At 31.5% G+C, this 24,743-nt stretch overlaps 1 pseudogene; it reads left to right on the top strand.

Moving 5' to 3' along the window:
• Positions 1–975: 975 nt before the first annotated feature.
• Positions 976–1,093, top strand: LOC140050565 (5S ribosomal RNA; annotated as a pseudogene).
• The last annotated feature ends 23,650 nt before the right edge of the window (positions 1,094–24,743 follow it).

Genomic DNA, 24,743 nt, shown 5'->3' with positions numbered 1-24,743 from the left:
AAATAATACAAATGAAAGCCAGAATGCTGGTAGGGGTAGATTTGGCGTGAAAAATTGATGACAAAGCACGTTGTTGTGGTGGCGTTTAACTTGCATGGTATGATATCTGTTTTCCCTTGACTCGTGGGCTTGACTCCCAGCATGACAGCGCCACGGCAACAACATGATTTCATCTTCACCCTAGGCGCAAGACTTGAAGAATTACTAGGCTAGCTTAAGGTCACTGTCAGCCCTCCATCTGGGCCTTTAATGCCTTCATCATATATATATGCACAGACAAATTAATTAATTAGAGAACTAGCCAATCATGTAATCAAAATAATCATTCCCTCCGTACTAAATAATGATTAACAAATTAATAAGTATATTTGCCAAATCTAACTATTTCTACCAATTGTTTTAAGCAATTTATTAACAAAGATGTAAATTCAATTTAAGATAATTGTATAATAAGTTTTTAAGTGCCCCTTTGGGGTTTCTTGAAAATGAATTGTAATTTTATTGGCATGGAAACAAAAGGTGAACAACACCATTCAAGGTTAAAATAAAATTAATTTTTTTTTTATTAAGAAATGAAGTAAGATTTAAGGAACTCGAAAATAATGCAAATTCTAAGAATTGAAAGTAAAGGGAACATTTTCCAAGAACTTTATTATGAATTGTGGTTGTTATTTTAGTGAAATTTTGGTAAAATTGTGAATTTATATTTCTGTATTTTAAACATATTTGTATCTATTTATCCATTTTTGTATGTTGTATTGTACCAAAAGTGACAATATAATATATTGTATTTTTTTCCTTTATGAAGGTGAATAAAAAATCAACTTCATTTATATACTGCACATTTCAGAAATTGATAATAAAAATCAGCGGTGCTTTTCAAATAATATGTTGCTTAAATCAAATTTCTGAATGTTCAAATTAAATTTATTTTTATAATATATTTGACATAACAATTCTTTACATGCAGATATATAATATGGCTTTACCACGTTGAAACACCGGTTCTCGTCAGATCACCAAAGTTAAGCGACGTTGGGCCAGGTTAGAGCTTGGATGGGAGACCATCTGGGAATATCGGGTGCTGTATATGGCCCGAGTTGGGGTCCCGTTAGGCATTTGAAATCAGCATTTCTGACTCTTATGGCAGCCCCTGCATCTAGTATCTGTCTTTACTCTGGTGAAGGTGGGCACTGGACGAGAGAAGCCCTTGATCAATGTTAGGACCAATCAAGATTCTTTAAACAGTCCTGCCTTTGTTTGTATCAAACCTGTTAGTGGCGGTAATTATCGCTGTTGGTTTCGATTGAATAAAATATAAAAAAAATAAAAATAAAATATTGTATTTCAATTAAACTTCCTTACTAAATATTTTAATTTATATTCAAAATTAATAAAATTCAATTCAATAAATTTACAAATACAATTGTATTTATCCTAAATTTAATTATTAATATATAAATCTTTTCTTCCTTCAAGTTTAATCAATCATTGACATAAATGGAAATTGTCACTTTCAACATGTCTTTGCTAGTGTGACATAAAATGTAAATTCTGTTTATTTAAATATGAAGTGCCAAGCTGGGAAAGAAACATGGTGTATTTATTATTAAAATTATTATATATTTAATTTATTACCAGTACTTTATGTATTTGTAGATAAATGTTTTGTAAAATTGTATATGCTTAAAATAATAATTAATTTATTAATTTGCAGTTATAAACAGAACAGTACAATATAAATTGTACACTAGTATATAGTACATATTGTAGCTAGTTTAGTATTAAATAGTTATGGGACCTTTATGACACTGACACTAAATAACATTTCTTGTCTTTTAAGATATTGTCCCTTGAACAAATAAAAACATAATAGTTGTTCTTTTTGACAAAAATAAAATTGGGGTGAAAAATTAATTATTTGATAAAAGCAAAATTTAAAGCATTGAGGTATTCAGGTTTTAAAGCCAAATTTTGTATAAACCTAATTATAAATTGTTTAATAAAACTAATTTGAAATTGCAAATTCGAAATTTTCATATTCATCTTTATTTTTCATGTTTGGTGACAATTTGATTTGATCCCTCAAAAGGGTTGAAACACATAAAAGTTGTTAATTTAATAATATCAACAAGTTTTTGAATATTTGTTATTATAATTAGCTGTTATTTACTGCACCCCCTTCAGTTAAACCTGGTGGGAGTCATTACATCCACTAATCAGATTACATTGCCATTTGTTTTTACATTGTCACTTGTAAATACCTCACGTTTTATGAATTGAATCGGATTATATACTACTCACTTCTGACACCTTTAGATTCATGCGGGATTTGAAGTTCGTGTTTGAATGCCTGCCCCGTCGAGTTTCTCTGTTTCGTGGATTATAAATTCTCACTCGCATTGCTTCTCATACGTAATACAGACGGTGGTCGATGATTAAAATGAGAAAATGGGAAAAATCAATGTGTTTTACATGTTTTATTGCAAGATGAAACAAGATACTAAATGCTATTATGGCGTTTTATTGAATCAATTTGATTACAATGCAACATTTATTTACCGATACTTTTCATTTTAACATTGTATCCTTTTAACTCTTCATTCTTGATCAGTTTTGTTTTTACTTGTTTTAACACACTTTTTTCACTACTTGTAGTAAACTTGTTTTCCTGTATGTAAATGATCAGATAAACAGTAATAAAGTAAGTATATTACTACTGTCAGTGGATTTTTGCTTATATTAATTTTTTTATATTTTCTGTGCAGGAAAAAAACCATTTTAATTACAATTTTTATCACAACTTAATGTTAGCTCCCTGATGCAAAGCTGCTTTGATGGTATTATCATTCGAGAATACAGAATAGCACTATAGCAGAAGTCCAAAATATGTTGTTTGGGAGGAACTTCCATTCACCCAGAGTGTCCCCTTGATAAAGGAGTGGTGAAACTGTACTATAGTCTGTGAGATGAAACTTTAAAAATTCAAATTATAAAAACTTTTTTTTTTCTTTATCTCTCAACACAATGTTCATTTTGACACCACTAATATCATTTAGCCAACCAATGGTCAAATTTGTATTATTTAGCAACCTTATAATCCCTTTAAAATTATAATCGTTTTGCCTGCTAATGGCAAAGAATCTATTAGGTCTTCTTTATCTTCAAGGTTTTATCAAATTTCTATAGAAAGATTATTACCATTGAATTCTAAATCCCAGATTTCCCATGCAGAGGTATCTAGAATAATAGAATTTAATCTTTAGTTGTTCTTTTTTCCAGTGGTTTCTTTTAAACTGTATTGTCTTCCTATTGTTGTGGTTACTATTATTTTCATGACAGGTGGTGAAGATGACTCAATCAGGCTGGAGCAAGCATAGATAACAAATGATCAAAAACTATTTAATGACTCTTCCAACTTTTGAAATTTAATATATATCTTCTAGCTATTGTGTTTTATTTATCTCACTTGATCCCAGCTTTAGATATTTATCTATTAATACTTAACAAATCATACTTCAGAATGCAGTTAAACTAATAAATAATACAAAATTAATGAAGCTTGTTTATGCTCAGAGGAAGTAGTTAAATTGTATGAAGTGAATTTTATCTTTTGGTTTCAGAAAACAAATAAATGGTTTAATGAAATTGAATCTGCCTTTTCAATAGGAAGCAAATATATAACAAATTTGCCAGGAAATTAAAAAATATGGTTTTAATAATCATTTTAATACACAGACAGGGGCGCAGCCAGCAAAGAATTAAAGGGGGGGTCAACGAATATGTGAGTATTTTGCGAGCGAAGCGAGCAACCATGGGCTGGGGGCCAGGGGGCCGCCAAGGGCCCCCGGTTGGGGTCCAGGGGGCTCCCTGGAAGCTTTGGCGGTCTAGGGCAATCTAGATCATTTGAATCGGTTTACGCACAAACAAATATGACAATGTTAACACTAATAAACTGAAACAAAGAAAACAAAAAACAACATTTTTATATTCCAGGCTGCCACAGAAAACACTTTTTTTCTTGCTTGTTTGTTGATTTGTGTAGAGAGGCTGTAAACTCAGGAGGAATTATTTGAATTCCTCCCTTTTCACCAATACAAAAGTTGCATGAAATGAACGTAGAGATGCAAAAGTTTGAAAAAAGATATTAGAATGATAGCATGGAGTGATATTATTGAGAACCGTAAGGTTATAGAGTTTATACACTGTGCAAGTCCAAGAAGCTATCTTGGCTCCGTGTGTATGTGAGACGCTTATCATACCCAGTACATACAATATTTTGTTTAAAAATATACCTATTTTGTTCGAATGTATAGTATAGGTGATAGCTTATACATAATTGTAATAACTAACTTCTATTATTATACATTTTACGTTAGTTACTATAACGGCGCTCTAGACATCGCGTGATGCATCTTTAAACATAAGTTTGGAACATTCTTGCTTGGAGACAGAATTCGCGAATGACATTCTCTGTATTAATGTTCATGTTAAAGTGTATGTTCATGAGGCACAATCCCGAAAGCTGCTCATAAGACATGTGATTTCGCAAACAGGTTTTCGTTCTCCATAAAGTCGAAAAACTCCGCTCAGCTTCAGCAGACGTTACGGGCATAGGCCTACGCGATTGGAAGAAGTGCACGCACATTCGGGAACACATCTGGATCCGCTAATTTTACACAGTCGCTTCCATCACTGAAGCTCCGTCGGAATGAAGATGTTCGTGTCTTGGCAGATCATCGTACCAAATTCAAGTTCCTTGAAGACTTCTTCAACATTACACTTCGATAGACTTGGGTGCTACGCCAAATATGTTAGAGCATGGCCTGTTATCGGCAGAAAAACGGGTTTTTAACTCGGTTTGTTGATTTGGTAATACTGCTCGGTAGTAATCTTCCACAGTATCTCTAGGATGATTTGATCTGTATTGTTGTCTCATGTTTTTATTAATTTTTTCTAAAAAAAAGGGGGGTCAGGACCCCCGTGACCCAGGACCCCCGTACCCCCCCCCCCCCCCCCCCCCCACTGGCTGCGCCCCTGACAGATTTCTAAGCAATTGATTACGTTATGGTAATTCTATGTACTACTCACCGGGACTACTCAATAATAACTATTATCACTGATACTCCATGTGCTTATAAGAAGTCTTAATGCTATGAGTTATAACCCAGCCACTGGTCATGATTATACTATTGAGAGTAAGGCAGACACTGATCATGATTGAACCATTTGGAACAAGGCAGTCACTGGTCATGATTGAACCATTGGGAGCAAGGTAGCCACTGGTCATGATTGAACCATTGGGAGCAAGACAGCCACTGGTCATGATTGAACCATTGGGAGCAAGGCAGCCACTGGTTAGGATTGAACCATTTGGGAGCAATGCAGCCACTGGTCAGGATTGAACCATTGGGAGCAAGGCAACCACTTGTCATGATTGAACCATTGAGAGCAAGGCAGCCACTGATCATGATGGATTGAGAGCAAGACAGCCACTGGTCATGATTGAACCATTGAGAGCAAGGCAGTCACTGGACATAATTAAACCATTTGGAGCAAGGCAGCCACTGGTCATGATTGAACCATTGGGAGCAAGGCAGTCACTGGTAATGATTGAACCATTGGGAACAAGGCAGCCATTGGTCGTGATTGAACCATTTGGAGCAAGGCAGCCACTGGTCATGATTAAACTATTGGGAGCAAGGCATTAAGAGATCCTCTTCTGAAGCATAAATAAGCATTCTATAAAATAATTAATTATTAATAAAGTTTCACCTAATCTCAAAATACTAATGTTCTAAATACATGACCTATTTCATGCCAATTATGACATTCTGGTGGGTCTTTTATTTTTTTTATATCTTCTGTCTTCAGTAGCCTACAGGTTACATTTGTCATTGCACTTCAGGCTCATTCTTTCTCTTGTTCAATTGCTTTGAGAGATTGCATTCAGTTAAACAACAAGTTATTGTGACATTGAGTGTGTGACACTTTACTTTCAACATCTGAACAAGTGAATATGAGTGGTATATACCTACAGGGTCTCACTCACTAAATACAAAAGGATAAATGGTTAATATATCACAACTTTATTGTATTGTAGTATACAATTGTATTATTGTTGCCAACATTTTCTTAATAGCCACAATAGCCATTTTTAATTATACTCAAGAAAATTAAAGTATATTTTCGTTTACAGGACACATGATTATTTTCTACTCTCCTTAAGTCAACTCCTGCAAGTATTATTTTTTTCGTTGATAATGATAAACTACAGTAATTCACAGTATAATAATTCTCCTTTTGAATTATTGATAAAGTCTAAAAGAATGTAGTAGCCCCAAATTTTAGAAAATTTATGACTTCTTGAAAATACACTTTTTAGGAAATGGTGGAAAGGGGAGTTGCAATCGCATCGTGGTCAACAGTTATTGACTTACTGTAGGCCTATACCTTATTTGCATTTGATAGTTAGTTGACAGAAATAGGATTTCACTGTTTTGTTTTTTTTTTCTTTTCTTATGTTGAAGGATTTAAATATTACCCATAAAACATATCAACATTTATGAGATTATTTTAACCTGTAGATTATTAAATATACTAGCAATGCAGCCTATGGTGATATCAGTTTAGCACACGGATGAAGTAAGTATGTATAATAATTAATAATAAATATAAATTACTATTATTAATTAATAATTTACCTTCACTTGCAAGCTAAGACTAATCCATTTTCTAGCTGTAAAAAGGTGAAATTTAACACTTTTAGATTAGAGAAATGTTTCTAAAATTGATTGAATGGTTATAATGTTAGAATTTTCAAGTTAGTGTCCAAGGAACGCCATGTACTGTAGCCTACAGGACACTCCCTTTCCATAGTCAACAAACAACATAGGATTATTAGCGATTGGCAGAAATAAATTGTAAGGAATCTAGTTGACTATAAAAGAAACACATTTGGTGAATAATTATTAGTCATAATTTTTAGTTATAAATTGCCTGTTTACTAGAATATGAGACACTGAACCCTCAGGAGGCTGAGAATCAATTGGTGCTAACCAAAGTTCATCAGTTTGAACCCTGGTTAGCGACGAGGGTGTATCTCCATACATTGTTTTGGACTTTCTCTCTTTTTCATTTGCTGCTTGTTTTCACAGTGCTTTCAGGCTTTAATTCATTAACCATTAAACCCAAACTATTCTTTCAAAACATTTGTTGTTTTTTTTTCAGTTTAAGATCATGCACTTGTGTATTCAACAGGCTGCAGAATATCAATTTCATGTGGCACAAAGTTCACTTGGACTGGTAGTTATTACTCCCTGTAAAGTAATGATTTGTTAATTAATTTAACATCATCTTTCTGAAGCTTTTCCAGAAGTTTTAGGTATTTGACTTCACTTTTGTGTATTATCTACTGCTGTGTGTTGGATTATATAGTACAATGTGTTCATTTTCAAAGTACACCCATTGGCGTTAGATCATTGCTGTTTAATTATATTCCCAGAAGGGCTGGCTTTCCTGCTATTTGTTTTGCTATTTTTCTCAAACTTAATAACAGATGAATGTTTTGTTTTTCATTTCCTGTTTAAAATAATTCAAAGTCTCGTTTTTTTTTCATACTTCACTGGAAATCCTGTTTGATAAAGAAAGTGACTATTCATTTCATTTTTAAGGGTTGTACTTTCTTATACCCTTTTTACACAATCAATGAGGCCATCCCCTTGGGTAGGAACACTGTAACAGAGACCACACCGGTTGCACTCATTACACTACAGCAATCATATCGGTTGCACCCCATTACACTACAGTGACCACAGCAGTTGCACCCATTACACTACAGCAATCACATCGGTTGCACCCATTACACTACAGCAATCACATCGGTTGCACCCATTACACTACAGTGACCATAGCAGTTGCACCCATTACACTACGGCAATCACATTGGTTGCACCCATTACACTACAGTGACCATAACAGTTGCACCCATTACACTACAGCAATCACATTGGTTGCACCCATTACACTACAGTGACCATAGCAGTTGCACCCATTACACTACAGCAATCACATTGGTTGCACCCATTACACTACAGCGACCATAGCAGTTGCACCCATTACACTACGGCAATCACATTGGTTGCACCCATTACACTACAGTGACCATAGCAGTTGCACCCATTACACTACAGCAATCACATCGGTTGCACCCATTACACTACAGCAATCACATCGGTTGCACCCATTACACTACAGCGACCATAGCAGTTGCACCCATTACACTACAGCAATCACATCGGTTGCACCCATTACACTACAGCAATCACATCGGTTACACCCATTACACTACAGTGACCACAGCAGTTGCACCAATTACACTACAGCAATCACATCGGTTGCACCCATTACACTACAGCAATCACATCGGTTGCACCCATTACACTACAGTGACCATAGCAGTTGCACCCATTACACTACGGCAATCACATTGGTTGCACCCATTACACTACAGTGACCATAGCAGTTGCACCCATTACACTACAGCAATCACATTGGTTGCACCCATTACACTACAGCGACCATAGCAGTTGCACCCATTACACTACAGCAATCACATTGGTTGCACCAATTAGACTACAGCGACGATAGCAGTTGCACTCATTACACTACAGCAATCACATCGGTTGCACCAATTAGACTAAAGCGACCATAGCAGTTGCACTCATTACACTACAGCAATCACATCGGTTACACCCATTACACTACAGTGACCACAGCAGTGGCACCCATTACACTACAGCAATCACATCGGTTGCACCCATTACACTACAGCAATCACATCGGTTGCACCCATTACACTACAGCAATCACATTGGTTGCACCCATTACACTACAGTGACCATAGCAGTTGCACCCATTACACTACAGCAATCACATTGGTTGCACCCATTACACTACAGCGACCATAGCAGTTGCACCCATTACACTACAGCAATCACATATCGGTTGCACCCATTACACTACAGCGACCATAGCAGTTGCACTCATTACACTACAGCAATCACATCGGTTGCACCAATTAGACTAAAGCGATTACATTGGTTGCACCAATTATACTACATCAATCACATCGGTTGCATGTCCATTACACTAAAGCGATTACGTTGGTTGCACCAATTATACTACATCAATCACATCGGTTGCATCCATTACACTAAATCGATTACATTGGTTGCACCAATTATACTACATCAATCTCATTGGTTGCACCAATTATACTACATCAATCACATCGGTTGCACCAATTAGACTAAAGCGATGGTTGCACCAATTATACTACATCAATCACATTGGTTGCACCAATTATACTACATCAATCACATTGGTTGCACCAATTATACTACATCAATCACATTGGTTGCACCAATTATACTACATAAATCACATTGGTTGCACCAATTATACTACATCACATCGGTTGCATCCTTACACTAAAGTGATAATGTGGTTTGCACCTATTACACCACAGTATAATTGATTTTTACTATCATCTCTAGTTTAAAAGTTGAGATTAAGAGATAATTTAAAAGCATAATTATAAAATTAAGTAAATTAAATTATCGTATATCTTTTGATATATATTATAGTGTAAATTGTATTACCTTATAATATGTTTTAAAATATCGAGAAGAGAAAAAGTAATTTTGATCCAAAATATTACATGTTTGTTATTTTTAAATGACAGGATAACAACTTTATTTCTTTAAAAGAATATATACTGTATTGTTTCACTTCTATTTATGTATGGTTGCTTAGCAACCAGGTGGTCATCATAGTACAGCAGCATTGTGAACGATTGTATTAATCCAGTGTTGACTTCACAATGATCGTATAGTTGGCGGTGATTTATAAACTTTTCACTCCATTCAGTAAACTTCTAAAATATAGAGGGGTTTTGTGTAATATTTGAACAGTCTATAGTGGTGTACTGTTTGAATACAATAGAAGTTTGGATAGCTTTCGAGGAGGAAGTTTTTCAAATCAAAATTACACAATAGAGTAGACGGCGAAAACAAAGATGATAAGGGTGTTTAAACCGTTGGTAGTTATTCAAGCAATCGATAGACAATAGATGAGTACATGTTGCGTGCGAGAAACGTATTAACACACCTGTGGGTATACAGGGATTTAAAGAGAATGCCTCGAGGATAAATGGTGAACAATACATGTCCGACTTGGTTGACTCTTCCTACATTGTTTCTGGGCATTCGTCCACAACATGTTTTTCAGCTTTGGTGTTTCGTTGAACCTTTTAAAAAGAAACTTTAGTTTAAGAGAAGAATACGAAGAATGCCGATATTAATAGAGTTAGGGTGTTATGACATTCATAAGATTGATTTGAATAGAAGTTGAAGAATAACGTGATCCAATCAATAGAGAACCAATAAAACCATAAATCAACGTGAGAAAACACTGCTAAATTGATTTTGTTCATGTACTTTACTTATTCTTTTATTACTCATTTTAAAAGATTACTCTATTATTAGAGAATAATGTCAGAAATACTATACGTAATTCAGTTGTAAATAGATATTTAAGGGGAATTTAAGTAAATAAAATATTTTCATTCAATCATTTTATTTCAGAAAAAATTGTTATGCTATTTCAAATAAGTTATGTAATTTATCATTTTCACAATTAAATAAACATAACAAATGATATACAATGCGGGATTGATATAAGATATAAGACAATTGTCTCCTATTTGTTAACACTAGCAGATCTGAAAACAATACTAAAAACTGCTCCAGAATTGGGACCCTGGTCCAGATTGCCTCCAAAATTTAATGGAGTGGTCCTTGACCACATATCTATCTGTATTTTCATTTTGGTAAAGATTTTGCAATAAACTTTGAGTTATCCTGCTAACAAACAAATATATAAACAGACAGACCAACAAACACATGCGATCGATTACATATACCTCCTTGGCGGAGGTAAATTAGTGTCCCGCAATTTGGAAAAAATTTAAGCCAAATTTGTGTGTTTTGTGCTGAGACGACCACCACCGTAGCTGTGAGTTTTTGATCTTAGAAGCCATTTTGGTTATTGATGCAAGGAAGATGGCACCTGAATATCGTCTTCTTCTATTTTAAGGAGCAAACTTCATAGTTGAAGGCTACTGCTCCACTAAGTGTCCTATTGTGACATCGGCAGCCAACTACGGCGCCAATACGTCTGTTTACGACAGTGTGTGTGTATGAATGAACTAGTACACCGGGGTAACCCCCTACTCGTCTCGAAAGATGTACTAGGTTCCTTAAAGGGCACATGAGCCAAATGTACACTGGGCCTACGGTTTATAGTCCTTATCCGAGAAAACTTGTTCTACCACCAGAACCATGTTATGGCTATGGATTTCGGTTCCACTGTCTTAACCGCTCGGCCACACTCACTCACAAATATATATCTGAACAAAATAAAAGAGTGAATGTTTTTCTCTGTATGTGTATGCCTGCAATATTGTATATGAATCAATGTACGTCATATGTTTGATATCAATACAAATATCTTGTATGTTTTCTTGAATTTGTTATGTAATCTGTCTCTTTCCAAAAGCTAAATTAGTGCTTTATAATTATGACAACTATCAGTGAAATCACAGCAGAAGATTACAGCTAGAACGCTCGAGACTACACGCCTTAAGTGAGAAATCTTAAAGCCTTGTGTGCCTCAAGCTGCTTCTACAATATAATTAAGAGAAGAAATCGTTGTAGAACTAACAAAAGCAACGGCAATTGTCCACCTTTTGTCTGAGACTACCTTTGATAAAGAGATGTGAATATACTTTGATATGACTTCCTGTCGTTGGATTTGGCCACCTCTGCAGTTTCACAGTTTGAATGTCCGTCATTGCTATTTTCAATGTACTTACATGATTATTATTCAATGTGAATACCATTTACATTGAGAAAACAAATGCTTTAATGGACAAACCACATCAACAATTCCTATTTTGTTTTTATAATGAGGTCATAGAAAGGAAACAATTATGCTTGAAGTTTGTTAGATGTAATCGCAATGTGATTAATTCAACTAATTTTATGTTGTAAGTGGCATAATTGGTCCTTAAACTCATTCACTTTCTTTATACTTAAATGTGTTTCTCTTTTCTTCTTTTATTTTTAAATTGATTTTTTGTTTCATTCTAGAAATACTTTAGTTAAAAATATATATAAAACTACTTGAATAAAAACATCATTTATTTTCTGACAATTTGTGTAAAATTATTAGTTAACATAGCACATGCATAATTCCGATATTAATGTAGAAACTACTTTACTTAAATCCCCCAAACAGGATAAAGATGGATAAAATGAAACGTTAAATTGGCCATTTATAAACTTATTAACAAAATTAAAAATTTCACTTCAAAAAAGACAAAATAAACACTAGATTTAAACTCGTTACTATGGTCGAGTTAGGTTATCCGCCTAGCCTAACAACCAAAATGTTAAAACATTCTTAATTAATTGTTTTTCCTTTTTGGAACACATAATCTACCAAAAACCTGACTTTAGTACATGGTTTTTGCAATCATATTTTCCAAAATACAAATCTGTACAATATTTAACTTATTTAACAAAAGTTATTTGAAGTCATGAATGTAACATTTTAAACTTTAGTATCAGTGTTAGAACGTCAATCTCTTTCTGCATGATCCTACAATAACAGTTGTCTAAATGTTAACCAAACTTAATTTGTGTACAAATCCCTTTTCCACCATAAAAAAACAACCTTTGAATAAACACATCCTTTAAATAAATTCCGACTCCAATACCCCATCAAATACCATTGAACTCAGTAGAAATGATTTCCAAATACTAAACGCTGAAATCATAGTACTTTACTTTTTTAACTTAATAATTGTTTTTGATTCATAATCCATTGAAAACTAGTGATTGATACATTGACCAATTAATCCATCAGTATGACTTACGTGTTTGTCTTTTAGAGCCTTTTTTCTTGCATTTTTAAAGTTATAAATCAAAGTTAATCCTGATTGGTCGCTTCATATGGGTTATTATGAAACTTACATAATTGTCTTTTTTATGAAGTATCTATCAAGTTATAAACTTCACATAGCAGAGTTTGTCAATTGCATAACCTGCCAAGCATAAACTAATAGAATGGCATTGACATTGCTATATTTCAATTAAGGTTCATCAATTTATTTGACAGCTGAATACATATGATTTATTTGAAAAGATGAGTCTTAATTAATGGAAGTGTAATTACAGTTATCACATGAAATAAGTTGTTTATTGATTGTCTTTATCATAATTTCTAGAGTATCATTACAGGGCCAATTAACCAAGTTGCTTGCCCCAGGCAATCAATGGACTAAATTCAGGGAAAAATAAGGCAAACACAAGAAGAAATACAGAACAAATCAAATAAAAATAATTTTTCGTCATACAAATGAAGCTTGAAAAGATGAAGAAAATTCACTTTTAGAAAATATTGCAGAATAGTAGTATCAAAACCAATAGTGATTTAGTGTGATTTCGATTGATATTATGTATTTTTTGTTGCACACCAACAGGGACATAACCAGTACAGGTTTGATGGCAGGCTGGATTGTTTAAATTGTTTAGTGGAACCACACCCTAGAACGGGGGTATTTTTTTTTCTCTAGATGGCCGTAAATCGCATTTCCGGCTCTTCTTCTTCTGGTGTATCTCTTCACTTTTTTTATAGAGCGTCATATGCCATTTTTGAAGAATGTGACACCGCCAGACATCCGTATGAAAGTATTGAAAATATTAATTAGGCCTACATCGACACACTCACACATACCAACCACAGTTGAGACGGCAACTCCCTGCTGTTATCGTTAAAAAGAGCCTGTCATAAACTTGCGTATCTAATCCATCCACTTTAGACTGACTGAATGCGCGGCCGTACACGCGTGTGAGAGGATCCATCCTTTCTGCGTGTACCATAACTTCTTTTTAAAAGATCTAGATGTCTTGGTGTTTGGTAGTTCCAATTTGTATTTTTAAGTGTAAAACTAATAAGATAATTAATATTAACAAATGATTTTGGTTGTAATTATATTCATATGTCTTTTGCTATTGTGAATGTCGATTTAAATTGAATAATCTCTTTTTATTAAGGCTTGACTAGGCCTGTAGTAAAAATCGTAGTGTTAGTATGACCAGCAAAAAAATGTGGGAGGAACTCTCTGTTCAGCGGGAGGATCGTGCTATTTCCCCCCCCCCCCCCCACCATTGGTTACAGGCCTGACCAAGCATAACTCACAAAAGTTTAGTAGAATGATTTGCTTTTCGTGTTGTCCAATTGATCAGTTAATGGCAGATGATCCCAACCCAATTGATCCATTTCCATGTTTGATGTTCATTTATTTACATTACCTATACATTGATATTTACATCATCAAAAAGTAGCAATATGTCACATCAAATTCTCCCTTACACATGGCTACTGGATCATTGTTGTTCTTGCTGTATTTTTTTACAATATTGGGCATGGAACCGACAGCTCATTTAAAAGATGAAAAATAGTAATTTTATTATCCTGCATTCTGACCCGCCAGTTACAACACACAGAAGAAACAAAGAACTGGGCCCAAAAGATGTATTAGTTTATCTAAACATTATTATTATTATGTAATAAATCAAAAATAATTGTTCAATCTATAATAACCATGAATATGAAATTTTAACAGCACCTGTAACCAAGACCACTTTCAAAACGTATTAGTACAGTATATCGAATTGAAAATTTAAGAAATGTATGTAAAATAGGCATTGGACGATGGTGTTTTGTTGTTCTTTTTAGTATATTAGTGCAGACACCATAAAATTGAATAAACACATAATTTGTAAAAACATAATCGTGTATTAACAATAATCAGCTGTTTTATAAATGTAGAGAACAATTGCAAGTTTAAGTTTGTGCAAATGGTTCTAATAGTTGGTGAAAGATCAGAAGGCTGTTTTTTAAAAGGGTAGATTCAAATACCCTGTTAAGTTGGTGGCCATCCCATGAAACCAACTTACCCGGGTAAATAATTATCTTGAATGGGCCGTTAGAGTAGCCTACTGTAGAATTATATAAACTTGACTTCCATTAAAATGTCTGACCACAGTGGCATGAGGCTTATTCTATAAATGTTTTGTATAATCAATAGTTAGTACCTTAGGCTAGCTAATAGCTTCATACTGGGATGCTAACCTATTCAGGTCTATGCCAGCCAGCTTTGCCTACTACTTGAAACCGGTTCTGTTTTTATGATTTGTCTGCAATAAGTAACATTACCACCCTAACTGCATCTTTTCTTTTCCTTTTATTTTTAATATTGAATTATATTTTAATAGTTTTTTTTTAAATAATAAAATCAAATAAATGTTGAAAAGTTCAAAGTACTATATTAATAGCGTGTCAAACAAGTATAAAGATAACAATCAGAGCATGTTTTAAATTATTTTGAATCGAAACTCTTCTATTCATTCTTCTGCTAATGTCTTACAGTAATAGAAGAATTGGATATGATAGTACCACCTTTGTTTAAATACAGATTTACACACACCATGCCTTTATAACTGTTCCTTCCCAGCTAATTGTGACTAGGTTTTTAACTAAACTTGTAAACAACTCTATTGAAAACCAGTGTACCCTGAATTAAGTCCCTTTTAGGACATTTTGTTCAACAGACATTTCACTTAGTGCCTTTATCATCATTCAAGCATGTAACACGCAACTTTTGTTCAACCCTTTGTATCTCAACCTGCCAATTCACTCTCTTATATTACTATTTGTGTGTGAATGTATTGTTCACTTTTGGAGATAATGTATTTTTATTTGACTGTAATATTTTGTTATTATATTATAAATCTTGCCGGTTTTCGTCAATAAGTGATGGGATTGTTAAGATTTAACTAGTAAGTCGACAAAAGAATACTTTATAAAGGAATTTGTTGGAGGTATCAATAGTTGATTGTCTTGGATATATAGATATGCTATCCATCAAAACAATTTTATCACAATACTTCACTCAGAATTGTTCAACCAATATTTTTTTTGTATTTTGTTATTTAATTCTATCAATGAAAACTTAGATATAGTATCTTTCTTTTTCAGTGTAGTGTAGTGACTCAACACAGCTATAATATAGACCCACTCTGTATATATGTAGACTTCTAGTTTAAAGTGTAGTGTAGTGACTAAACACATCTATAATATAGACCCACTCTGTATATATGTAGACTTCTAGTTTAAAAAGCCTTTTAAAATTTGGTGTCAGAATAAGTTTTATCTACTAATACTCTGTACAATATCATAATTTGTTCATTTTTTTAGGAAAATTATAATGATGTCACATGTTACACTGTTACAAGCAATTGCTTTAAAAAGTTAGCATATGATTGTAAGAAGAGAAACAAGTGTAAGAGAACATGCAGTATCTTCACTACTAATTGTAAAAAACAGTCTCAGCCTATTGGAATGTTATAACTAAATTAACAAACATTTATGGGCCTATCTGGTTCCATCTCCATTAAAACCTTAATGATAAAGATAAGGCTAAACAAAAATTTAAATTGAAGAAATCTTTAAAAATATATGCTTAGACAACAATATTTATTTGATAAGGAATGGTTTGGATAGATAGTAATAAATAATAGCCTACTACTATTAAAGATTAATATTTTCTTGTGTAATTATTGTTGATATCACTATAATATCTCTATGCTTTTATATTCACAGGTCATGTATTATTTATTAGGCCTGTAATAGTAATAAATTCATTGTTCCATAGAGACATAATTTCTCTATGATTGTCCATAAAATGCCAATAACTGTACGCCAACATTTTAAAAAGTAATTTCTTACAGAGGGCAGTATACATATTTCTCTTTCTGAAAAGAAATACATTTAATTGTGATTATTAACGCTAAGGTATTATTTATAAATTTAGTAAAACCAGTTTATTTTGGTTTTGGTGAGCAGAAATATCATTGATGAATTTTTAATAGTTTTGTAATATTTGTCCTGCATAGCCAACTTCCAAAAGTACAAGTAACAAGTAAAATACTAAAATCCAACAGTACAAACAAGTATTTCTGTACTTCACACTCCAACAAATCTATAAAAAAAAATAATATTATATCAAAGTAGTGAGATAAAAAAATAATACGGTACTACATTTTTGTATTTTTTTGTATTATTGTCAAACGCTTAACACTGGGACAGAATTTAGTAAAACTAAAATATGATCTTTTTAGAAGTGTGCAACATGGGAAATGATTATGAATGCTAATGTCAATGATTTTAGGATGATATTCACATGGATCTTAGTATAAATGTTTTGCATTGCATTTAAGACTTTTAAAAGTAATCTGGAAAAAAAATAAACCCGATTTAAAAATAGGTAATTTGCATTCTGTTTATAATATTTTCATTATTTTTCATGTCTTATTGAAGCTAACCAATAATTATTGAGTCCATCTGCATTATATTATGGTATATTCTATGTTTCATCTTATTTTATTTTTGTGTAGTTTAAGTTTTCATTATTACTGCACCCGTGTGTTGCCACTAAGTGTAAAATGATTTGTTTTGTTTGTAATGTTTTAATTGTTGTGTTTGACTCCACATTAAGTTTGTGCCACTGATCTAAAAATGATTTTCACTAAATTTATTTTAGCCGTACTGGAGTTGATTAGGCTACTGGAAATATAAGAGTTTTATTGGAGTTGATTAAACATGCAGGATTTTTGTTTTTACATAACTGAAATATCAAAAGTCTATAAATTAAAGCAGATTTAAAACAGCTAAAAACAAACTTGACTCCTGCACTTCCCACTCAAAACCAACATTGTTGTTGTTGAATGAATGAATTTTGTTTGTAATGATCTTTTGTTTCATTTCCATGATAATAACAACATTTTTCATTATTTAAACTCTTTAACCGCATGATACTTTTGTGGAAAAAAATCAAATAAAACCAAGTACCTCCCTTATTGATTTCTCATAACAAAGTTTGATGATAACTGTTAATTATCACTTGGCCTATGATGCCAGATTTTCAAGTGCATATTGGTTTTGAAGTAAAAAAGGCCATAATATATACACCAGGTTGTGTAAACCAAAAACTCCATTCATGTGAATAGATCGATAGTTTTTTTAATACAAAAATTCACAATGTCTAAACCTGTTATGATTCCTTGTTCGCTAAAATATTACCATCACAATCACCCCTATTGAAAATTGTTATTATCTAAAAATCAAACATGTATCTGTTTTATTATTTACCATCTGTTTCTTTTATATTAAAATCCGCTATAAATGTATTGAACTCGCTTTTATACAATGCAGTGATTATTGATTTTAGAATAAACTTTTTCTTTTTTATTTTAGTTTTACAGATACAATCTGCCGTATGGAAGGTTACAGTCCTTTTCTTGTTCTACCAATCCGATTGATTTATAGTGAATGCTCCTTTCTTTTATAAAAAAGTTTAAATTAAAACAAATTTAGGCCAAATAAAAAATGATTTAATGCAAATGATAATGTAAACATTCCTTTGCTGTTTACACACACACACATCGAAATACAATTATTTTTTTTAAGTACGGTATTTATTCAAGTGTACAATTACTACTGTACATTGTATTAGGTTTTGTTTTTTTCCATGTAAGTAAATTATATAAGTTAGTCATCATTTTCCTTTTATATGTTTATGTTTATATAAACAATTGTTTATATTTGTATGGACGCACTACCGAAAGGTGTGTTCCACTTATTCTAAAGTGAGTACCAATAAAAATACTAAAAATACTACACATGGATCAGGCTATTTTGATTGAAAATTGAATGATTCTTTCAATTTAAAAAAATTAAGAAAAATAGCTTAAATTAAAGTAAAAAAAACCTTTTTGATTTCATTTGATTTATTTCAATACAATACATGAAAATCTAACACAAATTAGAATAAACAAAATCATTTGTATGGTACCATGGATAGCCTCTAAATCCATGCAAGGGTTTTTGACATCCTGACGGGGTTCTCTCATTGGTACTCATGAAGAAATAGGAATTAGATATGATAATCAACAGAGTCAAGGTTTATTTTATCATACTCTAGAGACAGTTTCTGTGTTGAAATTCCCTTAAAATTCTGAACTGTTTATATAATAATTGTGAATTTATGTTTTTTTTATATTATATACAATCCTGTAAGGATAATTACATATTAATTAGAAATAGTAAATACAAGTTAGTATTATTGTTTTAATGGACACAACATCTCTTTAGTCTGTACAAATTTTAGCTGTGAGTGGCAATCAAATAATGCCATTATGTTAAAGAGGGGAAGGAGTATGCCTGGGTGTTATATTATTATGCTGTATACACTGTATATATTTTGGTTTGATTAATCTATAAACTAAACTATTTTAAAAATGATATTTCTTCAAATGGTAGATTAATGAATGTTATGGTATTTGTTAGTGAATATATTCTACGATAAAATTGATGATTGCTTTTAATAATAATTGCTATTATTCTAGACATAGCCATCTGTTGATACAGTGCACTTGTGTTATCATAAAGTACCAACTGTTTGATTCAATTAAAAATCGTTACAATGACAATTTCTTTCGCCCACATTTTATAATTATCACGAAAGTAAACATCTATCTTACCTTTTTATTACTAAATAAATATAATTTAATTAATAAAGTATTATAAATATTGATCATAAAAATAAATTTTAGTCCGACATAGAAATGTTTTTCATTTTTGTTTGCTGCTATACAACAAAAAATTAAGATATGCAAATAAATAATCTCTCAAAAGATATATTGTCTCTCTGTAAAAACAATTTTTGAACATTTGTTTGTTAAATATGCCATTTTAATGTCGTCACATAATAGTTATTCACTTTGACCAAAAAAATGATTTAAAAAAAAAGTTATTTACCTAAAAAACTGTAATTTAAGCTAAACATAGTCAAATGGGGAGTTTTAGGTTAAATTTAAAGTTAAATTTTTTTATTTTTTTTTTTTAAGTGAAATCACTATTTTTGATTGTTTTTTCTTTCTAGGCAAGTCAAAACCATATCCAAAGTCTCTTTATTCATCTTCATTTTTTATGGATTTTTGGGAGAAAATACATCTTTAAAGAATATGAATACATGTACAAAGAAATTGTTGGATTGTTTTAGTTAAATAATGCCTACAACATTAATTAATTAAATTTTAGTATATCACCAGGCAGTTTAGAATTAATGTTCTGTGCCTGTTGTGTATATATATAATATTTCTTAATACTACGTTTAAAAGAATTAAAATCAATTTGTAGTATTATTGAGTATTATTGGTAGTATTTACTCTAAACATTCCATTTAAAATAGAGTTTATTTTTATAAAATCTGACCGTGATTATCTGATTTATATGGTTATCTATAATGTTTTCAATTTTTATATATTTATCTTAACAGATACAGTAGGCATAATAGCCTCACCATGGTGCTTAGTTTATACTCTAGTTCTTTAATATATGTGTATTCATATCCCCTTATTGAAAAATATGAATTAGAGTTTTTGAACCTACAATTCTTTAATTAATATGTTGAGACCATATGTAAAATACTGCACATTGGCAGATATTTTATTTGTAATAAATGCAACTTACATTTAATAAACAATAATAATACCATGATACTTTGTAATCCCCATGTTAATGTCAATTAATATCATACAATATTCCTACTGTAAATGTTTTCTCTATAGTGATTTAATTAGGTGTGATTTTCAGTTAATAGATTCCAATTTCTACTGTAGAATTTGGGTTAATGAATCCAAAGCACTGTGCTTTTAAGATGGTTTCTTTGGTTTTTTTTAAAAACCCTTGTAAACAGGTTTCAAATATCGATATTTCTTGAATTGACAGCTTGTCATATTTTTGTATCCAATTTCAATTTCTTTCAACTCACATTTATCATAAAAAGACACTGGGATCAATCAATTACCTTAAACAATTTATCAAACACCTTAAGAAGCATATAATTGTAGACCGCCGGATATCTGATCAGTATCTACGGTGTTCACAATTGATCGCTTATTATCCAAATCTGAAAATTTATGGATTCAAACATGTTTAATTCAACTCTACTTTCACGGCTGATAAAGCGTGGTCTCTCCTGAGACACACTGGCTACATTATTGCGTGTTAGCCGTCAATAGATAGAGCATTTGGCTTACTTTGTGAAGATAAAGATTAAGACAATGTGTATAAGTATTTAGATCTATATGAATTCATTTTTCGTTATCGATTCGGTAATAAAGTGTTTTTGTGACATGTGAAATAATACGCTAAGCAATTGGTATTGACAGACTTCATGCTTGAATTTATTCAAGGAATGTGTCTTATGGTAAAGAATTTAATTTTCTATAATAGCAATATAATAAAATAATGTTTTATTTGATTATAATTTGTTATAAATATAGCAAAATCAACAAGCAGTAATATAATTGATACAGGTCTCCCCTCCAATTTGAGATCCTACAAATTATAGATTCCTTAAATTAGAGATCCCTCATATTAGAGAGATCCTTTAAATTAGAGATCTCTCAAATTAGAAATCCCTCATATTAGAGAGATCCCTTTAAATTAGAGATCACTCAAATTATAGATCCCATTAAATTAGAGATCCTTTTAAATTAGAGATCCCTAATATTAGAGATCTCTCAAATTAGAGGTCCCTTTAAATTAGAGATCCCTCAAATTAGAGATCCCTCAAATTAGAGATCCCTCAAATTAGACTAGATCCCTCAAATTAGAGATCCTTCAAATTAGAGATTCCTCAAATTAGAGAACCCTCATGTTAGAGATCTCTTTCAAATTAGAGATCCCTTTGAATTAGAAATCCCTCAAATTAAAGATACCTCATATTAGAGAGATCCCTTTAAATTAGAGATCCCTGGCTCAAATTATAGATCCCATTAAATTAGAGATCCCTCAGATTAGAGATCCCTCATATTTTAGATCAATTTGTGATGGATGAAAAATTTGTGCATGAATTTGCATTTTTGAAGACTAAATTCAATTCTAATGAAGAGACCACTGACTTCCACTTCTTCCCAAATACAAATATTTTTTTGGAGATTCATTTTAGTTTTTCTCCTAAGTTTTGTCACTGTGTTTACAATTAATTATGTCCATTGTAATTTTTCTTTACTCTATATTAATATGATAATATTAATATTTGTTTTTTAACTTGATGTCTTTCTTGCTGTTGCATTGAACTCAGGGTATTTTTATTTGAAGTTATTTTAAAGATAAATGTGTAATGATTTAGATAGTCAAATTTGTTCTTGTGTAATACATTTTAATAAAAGTTAAGGGTTGTTGATGAAAATGAAATTCAACCAATTAGACCAATGAATGAATCATGTAACTTGTAACAAATTTTTAAGTGTAATATTTAGGTAACTAATGTTTAAATGTAATGTTTTATGTATAAATTCATATGATCAGCTTTTGATATTATCTGTCACATCTGGGATGTAACAAATGAGTATATTACATTTTGAATTGATATTGCAATTTATATATTAAAACTAAAATGATTCTACATCTTTTAATAATGTAATGCTAGATTACATCAGCTCTGCCATATTCAATATTCTTTGTGCAAATTAATTTAAGAAAATGTTTTAAATCACTTGGCTTAACATATATTTGAGAAAAAAGCAGCTAATAACTACCCATAAATCCTTTAAGCCTACCAACAATCTGATATAATGAATGAAATTCACTCTTTAAATAACACAGCAGATTTTATCTAAATCTCGGACAGTCAAAGGAGATAATATAGTCGATATCTTTGATTAATTTCTAAGAATCAATTTAATTCTAATACATTTATATTGTGAAGGACGTCTATTGTTTTCTTTTGTTTTCAATATTAGAATGTAAAATATAATAGATTTAAGTTGTTTTATTTATTTTTTTTGGTGTGTGGTTACATTAACGTTAAAAACTCTTTTTGAATTGAAAGTACGTAACTCGAATGTTAATTAAGCTAGGAAGTTACTGTCTTTTATATTTTTCTTTTTAAAATTTGGTGTATCTTTTGTTAAGAAGTTATGTACATCCATTATGTATTTGTGTATATTTTCAGTGAAACTTGTGGTGAAACTTTGGTGTCGTTATAACTGTTATAAAGCTAAGAAGTTTACTTACTGTACATCTATATACGTTTTTATGCTTGTATTGAAACTTTTGGTGAAATTCTGGTGTGGCTATAACTGTTTAAAGTACTTCTTATTGTAGTCATATTAAAGTCAAGCTTCTTCCTTACCGTATATCAATTGAATCATCTAAAAAGGAAGTTCCTCATCTGTATAAAAAGCTAAGACGTTACTTTCATTTATACTGAGATTTAACCACTTTCAAGATTGCAAGAGAGTTAAGATTGTCAATTAATTTAAATCAAAGCATATTTGTCACAGTTTAAATCTTTGCCGGCGCTTAGTAACAATTTCCAAGAGGTAGAATTTGATGTCTAAGCACTTAGGAGTATGCTTTATTTTTTCGATGATGTGTCGTAATACGATGGAGTGGTGTTAATATTTTGAAGTGAGGTATTATATAGAATTCTGGAATTAGTGTAGTAATTTGTTTTATCTGTATTCTTTATGACAATGCTTTTAGTTCATCTTGACTCAACAATGGATAGGAAAGATGAACTGCTCAATGCTAATGTCAAAATTTATTCTTTATTATCAAAATGATATTTTCATTGTAATAATAATAATGAATCTGCTTTCAAATGATTTTATTAGACATTTTGCATAAGGTTTTTTACTACCAAATGATTAGATGAAATTGACTGAATGATCATTAAAATAATGATATTTGGAAATGTTTATCATATTTTATTTTATTATTAATAACTCAATAGTGGGTGTAAACACATACTCTGCTTGACATTTGCACAAATGTAGGTCTGTACTGTTCCATTATTAATGCAGTTCACAAATTATTAAAAAACAATTTTTTTCATGCACATTTTCCGGCACATCTCTCAACTTTCTGGAAGTTGATATACATGATTCCCATATTGCCACATTCAATGCAGGGATAAAAATTTGTACAAGTTTCAACAGGGCTATATACAGTATTGCATATATACTGTACTTTTTACAATTTTCTTATACATCTTTAGGTAAATTATATATTTTGTATTTGATAGAACTAATAAAACAATATAATATAATATTTATTTAACAGTTAAAGTAAGTTGTGAAATGTAATGGTTTATATTATCATTCCTTTTTTAAAAAGAGAATTTGTTGAATTTAAACTACCAATATTATTTAATAAAATGAAGTTATCAATTTTATTGATCAATTAAGATGCTCACAATTACTACATAATAAATTCATTATTTTGTAAAGTGTTAGTTTGTACAACAAAGAAAGCCAATGTAATATGTAAGGTGCAGTATCGGGGACATTTAACAGAAGAAGAATGCAAACTGCCTGTAGGCCTTGAGAACAATCATAGATAATACAAAAGCAGAATAGAAGCATTTATTGATTGCGAAGATAAACTGTTAATTTGACCGAATTGTGACAAAGATACAATGCCTTTAATCCAGTAAAGATGTTTCTTTTGTTACAAGTCTTATCAGATTCAATGAATGTATA

This window comes from Antedon mediterranea, chromosome 5 (assembly GCF_964355755.1).
Source record: "Antedon mediterranea chromosome 5, ecAntMedi1.1, whole genome shotgun sequence".
Lineage (NCBI taxonomy): Eukaryota > Metazoa > Echinodermata > Crinoidea > Comatulida > Antedonidae > Antedon > Antedon mediterranea.
This window is presented reverse-complemented; position numbering and strand designations above follow the sequence as displayed.